Consider the following 6,027-nt stretch of genomic DNA (forward strand, 5'->3'; position numbering starts at 1 on the left):
ACATTCGTTGCTACCTTTGGTTTGTTGGGGGATTTGTTTGTTTCTTTTCCTGGCATCTCCTATCTTTATTCATTTAACCACAATGAAGTAACTTCAGCCCCAAAATACATTTTGGTGTGGTGATGAGAATACTGCCATGAGAAATGTGGGTTTTAATCTCTTCCCACTGAGGAGAGAACTCAGATCTCAGTATTTCTTAGGTGATGGGGACTGCTGGCCTTGGGTAAGTCCCACAAAGTTACATGTTGGATAAGCCATTGAAAATGCTGGTTTTTGTCTTAGAGACTTGACATCAGGAACACTTAATAAGAATCTGCAACATAGGTCTGTTAGGGAATATGGGCCAATGAAACAACAGGCTTTAAACCATCTACTTGCCGGTTCTCAGGATTTTTTAAAAAACTATCTTTGGAATCTTAAAATTACATTAAAGTGCCATTTTTAAAAATGTTTTTGACCCTCCTCAACAGACAAGTCTTGAAAGTAAGCATCTGAGATTTTTGAAAATGGGCATCAAGAAAGGAGGACTGAAATTTATTCTTTAAGATCTCACTGGTTTTGACCCAATGCCATTAATTTTGTGAGGTTGACAGTTGTTTTTTGAATGTTTTTGGGGTTAAACATTGCTCTTTTTATAGAAGTACTGTATTGCCTTTGAGAAAGTGCTGGCCTCTAGTGACTTAATAGAATCTATTCAGTTAAATATGCAATGTAATAGTGGAATAAATAAAAGCAGTAGAAATTTTGAGCTCAGTTTATAATAGTTGCTGTTATTTGTGTGACAGAAATCCAATGTGCTGCAAATATTTCCAGTTTCTGATAATGTTGGTATCTGTGCTGGGAAGTCATTCTACATTGTTCCTCCTTATCTATACCACTAAGAATGTGGTAGAGTGAAAATTATCCTTAAAGAAAGTGCAAGTTCAGCAGGATTCCAGTCTGCATTGCAAGCTTAGGCTCAAATGAACCTTTTTGAAGGGGAATATGGCAAGCCTCTGAGGACTTGCTGGAATGCCATGCGGCAATTAGTTCTGTAATTTTATAGTTCAATGTGGCTCTAGAGACTTTAGAAATATATACAGTTCAGTCTTCAAAATGCTTTTAGGCCTCTCTTTTTTGCCCCTTCACATCTTCTGTTGTCTGGTAGTTACATTCAGGAGTGTCATTTGTGATCTTAGCTATGATAGCTTGATTCTACCACCCTTTGCCATCAGATTGTCATATTGAAGTCATCCGCTTGCATGACTTGTAGAGTTGGTGCAGATGGAGCTATGCCTAAGCTGCTATGCCAGCACTTTTCTGAATGGACTTAATTGGACAGGGAATGGTAACCAACAGTAACGTTGTCTTCAGGACTCCACTTCCCCCTGGTTACTTGAAATGCATACCAAACGGATGTGTGCTCCTGACCCTGAAAAGGTCTTGGGGCCTTTCTAGAAATGTAGCTCTAGACTACAGCAGAGCTCAGGAGGAGGACAAATTCTCTTCGAAACCATGAAATCAGTAGGCCCTTATCAAAGTCTTCCCTGTTATATTCAACAAAACCTTTTGGATTTCTCCTTTACTGCTTTCAGGGTAGTGATTGTGCCAGCTTAATGGCAAACTTACACAGCAACAGGATGACTGTGTTTACCCTTTTGAGATAGATTGTTCCCTTCGGCTTCACTGGACAAAACTAGAAGAAGAACATACATATTTTATAAATTAGGAAAACTGTATGGTAATAATTTAAGACACATGTTGCTAAGCTCACAGAAAAGGTAACAAAGATTCTTTCCTTAGCCAGTAAAATATAAAAATGACTAAGCCCAGATAACCATTATCTTCTTGTACATCTCACAGGCTATCACTGGACGGTAAAACGGGTGCTTTGTCAAGTCTTGGGTACAGATAGAAAGTGCCCCAAGAATCTTACAAACTAATACTAGCCAAAAGACAAACTGTAAATAGTATGATGCCTCTGTTTCTCAGTGCAGCCTAACAGCTCAAAAAAATTATGAAAATCTATGTTAAATAAGTAGAAAATACATGCTACTAATTCCTGTTTCTACTGCCTCAAAAAAAAAATATATCAGTGGATAATGATGTAGCATTGGTGAAAGACCTTCTCCAACCAGTAAGCTGGACCAGGCTTCAGATATTTCCACCAATCAACATTTTTATGATTATCTGTGATTGAGGGAGCCTGCGAGTGGTTCATGGGACAAAGTCGAAGCTCAGGTGTAGGTCACTGCTGAGGAACGTGCCTTACAGAGTGTCTCAGTTATTAGCACACCTCCAGCTGCACCTTGGTGTTGCACCTGTGCTCCCTGGCTCTGGGGTCAAGAGACTGGGATGCCCAACTTCACCTGGCATGAAGGGTCACCATGTTGGTGAAAGTCTTCATAGCTATAAGTGAGTGAAAACCAGAGATCAACTGCAGATAAATAAAAAAATTCCCTCTCTGTGTGTAAGATTTAATAGTTCTGAGCTATTAAATATAGGACTATATAAATACTTCATTTTATATATATGTCAGTTGTAATTGAACAGCTGAAATTTAATCCTATGCTGAAGGCTATGGCAGGTCCCAGATTCCAGCAAGCATTCTTTTCCAAGGCTTCAATAGTTCTGAATAGTACATTAGCATCTGTGGAACAGGGCATTTCAAAATATGCAACAGGCATTATGGAAAATACCCTGACCATAAAAGAGCGATAAGGTTGTGTGATACATTAATGTTGTTGATGCACTTCTTGGGAATGAGGAAATACAGGTTTGCACTTATGAAAGAGTTTGGAGGAAAACATTGTATGAAAGGGCTGCAAAATTGTATGGAAGACTGCAAATAATCATAGTTTAAATTATAATTGATGGACAATTAAATAGAGTGTGATAGCTTATAGCTAACACTGTGACAGAGTTAAGCAGCTAAGTTAATGTATGTTGCCTTTAAAAAGATTATGTTGTTTAAACAACGATTTCACCTCCTAGATACTTGATTTTATTTCCTTTGTTATCCGGTGTGTTATTTTTGGTGGGCTCCATTATCTGAGAGCATGAGGTAAGATGGAAGCTTTCCACACTGGCAAGCTCTTCTCCAGATATATACTAATGTAAAGTATTAGTATATTTGATAATAGTGTGTGCTAGCTGTTTGGCTTAAGGAGGCATGTAATCACATCTCAGTAGTCTGGGTCCACAACAATGATTAGCTGCTGACATCTTCTCACATTAGTTCCTCTTACGCAAGACAGTCTTTAAAAAAGAAAAATTATATATATATACACACCCTTTATTTCTTACATTCTGTTTGTGAAACCTTCTCTGTCTGTCTACTTTTTTAATCTAAATTTTACTCATACTTTTGTAAAATTAATGTCTCTTACTGCCTTTGCTCCTAGTCACATAGAATAATCTCCCTTTTGGTGTGCGATGTTGCTCATTGTAACTGCATGTTTGAAGCTTGGCTGTGCCATCATCCTGATAACAGCCCGGAGGATCGGTACAGCCAAGCACTGTGCTAGAGAAGACTCCCAGTATAGTTTATATAGCTGGGGTACTTCTGGCCCGCATCATAGTACATTAGCAAATTATATAACATCTAGGAAACCCAACAATTTACTGAGTTTAAAAAAGCAGAAATTTCTGCATGTGGCTTTAAAACACACACTCTCCCACAAGTAGCAACCCTCTTTTCTTAAAGTGTGCTGTAGACAGCAGCCCATGTTCCCACCATGTTTCAAGCTATGTCATATGTTAGACCAGAAAAAGAATGGAACTATTGTACAGACCGTGCTCAGAGTTTGTCCAAATATTTTTAGGTGACTTGTAGTAAGAAAAGCTTCTGTAGTCCTATTTAGCCTGTGACATCTGTTCTCCAGCACAACTGTTTACATGTTTCATTCCTGTTTCAATATTTGGCTTTGATGAGCTGTACATAAATACACATAAAGCTAGCATTTTGGGTGCTAGGCATCACATGGCAGCCTGCTTGCCTGAGAATATGCACTGAATGCTATTCTTTAATTTTAATTTAAGTTTATAATTTTCCTGATGTTTAAGAAAACTTGTCATGAACTGGATTCCATAGTTACTTCAAAGACAAACTATGTGATTCCCACCTCTGACATTAGATTCAAGAATATATTTGGAGTTAAAACAAAGTTTACTATATCAAAGAGACATGATGTGCATTTCCAGAGAGACACTCATTCCATAAATTTACTTTGGCACTTATTTTGGAAAAAAGGATTAAATAGATTATGGAAAGGGTATGCAATTCTACCACCTTATTAATATTTTTATGTTCAGCCTGCTGGAAAATACCTGTAAACCTTTCTGAAGTCATGTTCTGCATGTGACTGCAGCATTTTGACTTCTGCAATCTTTGACTATTTCATTAGATAAATATTTTTACTGCCTGGGTCTTGTCATGTCACATGATTTTGCTAATTTTCTTTTCCCCCCTCTGAGACTTTTACTATTTTTTATTTTTTTTTAATGAGAGAACTCATGTCTTTTTCACAGGATCTGTGTTTTCCATTCTTGCTCAAGAAGTCCTGCAAGTTTGCTCTTTGGTAGAATGGGGGGGTTGGCTCTTCTCCCAGGATCCATTCCATATCCAATTCCATTAATCTGATTTCTAAACCTGGAAAAATTTTATTGGTTTTATAACCTTACAAAACTTTTTAAAATCCTACTGACAGTGATGTTTTGGGTTTTTTTCCTAGATACTCTTTGCTATGTAGTTTGTTAGTGGTTAGATTCAAAAGTCATATAGCATAATGTTGTGGGTGATGTTAGCTGCTCACCAGAAGGGAAACTGGAAGGATATCTCCAGTGCTAGCTCTAAACTAGCTTGCTCTGGCAGATCCTGAAAAAGTTAAAGTAATCCCTCTCCCCAGACCCTGTTACCTGTGTCTAGACCCTGTTATCTTCACAGGTATGTCTATGCAAGAGAAGTCCTCTGTTAATGTTCTTAAACTATTCAGATAATTACAGGATGTTGTCAAAATTCAGTATTTATGTGTGTTTAATGTCTACAACACCTACCTAAATCTCCATTGTCCTCCATAAAATTTACTGAAATTTAAAACAGTATGGTGTGCTTCCTACCAGAAGCAGTATTTTTTAGGCAATACTCTTCTATTTTGGGTTATTTCTCTACACTTCTTTTTCCCCAAGAAAGTCAAACCAACCCCCACCAAGTAAGGGTGCAATAAGGCAATGAGTGAAGAACTGTGTTCCTGAAAAATCTGCCTTAAAAGTATCTACAATAATTATATTTTTTCCATCTGTATCATGTTCCTCTGCTATCTAAGGTATATGTTAATTTTATAGATATCACTTTATATCATCACATTGTACATGATTATGTAGATTATATTGTCATTCTTATTATTTAAGAAATTTTTCAATGTTCAGAATCACCTTTTCAGAATCAAACTTTTTTTATAATGAACTACAGTAACTTTTCTGTCCTTGGCTGACATACTGCACATATCTCCTTGAAAGCATCTACTTTCTGGGATGCTGAAGTCTTGTCAATAAATCCTGATCTGGATACACGAGTTTCTGAGTCCTTGGAAGCATGGTTCTGACTGACAGTTCTTCTTCATGTAGTTTGAATACCATGTTCTCTCACTGAAGAAAAAAACAGGAAAAAGATGTACATCCATTCTCCCTGAGCAATGCAAGAGGATAAATTAAATCCTAGTATTGGTGTACCGTGTCAGTGGAATTGTGTCCATTGACTGGGCTAAATTTGACCCTCAAACACATAGAAGCTGCAGAAGGCAGCTTTATGATTTATATTATGTATTAGTTCTGCATTGCTAAACCAACCATACAATTTACCTTTGCTGGCACAAAACCCAGCCACCCACTCCTTGATCAGTATGATAATAAAAAGAATTAATCACCAAAGGCTGATAGAATTTAGTTAATTTTTCTGTTTGACTATTTCCTTGACCATAGCATGTGGGAGAAGGAGACTTATGAATCAGAACATTTGGTATTTTGTATTTGTGACACTTTAAAATATTT

The sequence above is a fragment of the Falco cherrug genome, chromosome 3, assembly GCF_023634085.1.
Source record: "Falco cherrug isolate bFalChe1 chromosome 3, bFalChe1.pri, whole genome shotgun sequence".
Classification (NCBI taxonomy): Eukaryota; Metazoa; Chordata; class Aves; order Falconiformes; family Falconidae; genus Falco; species Falco cherrug.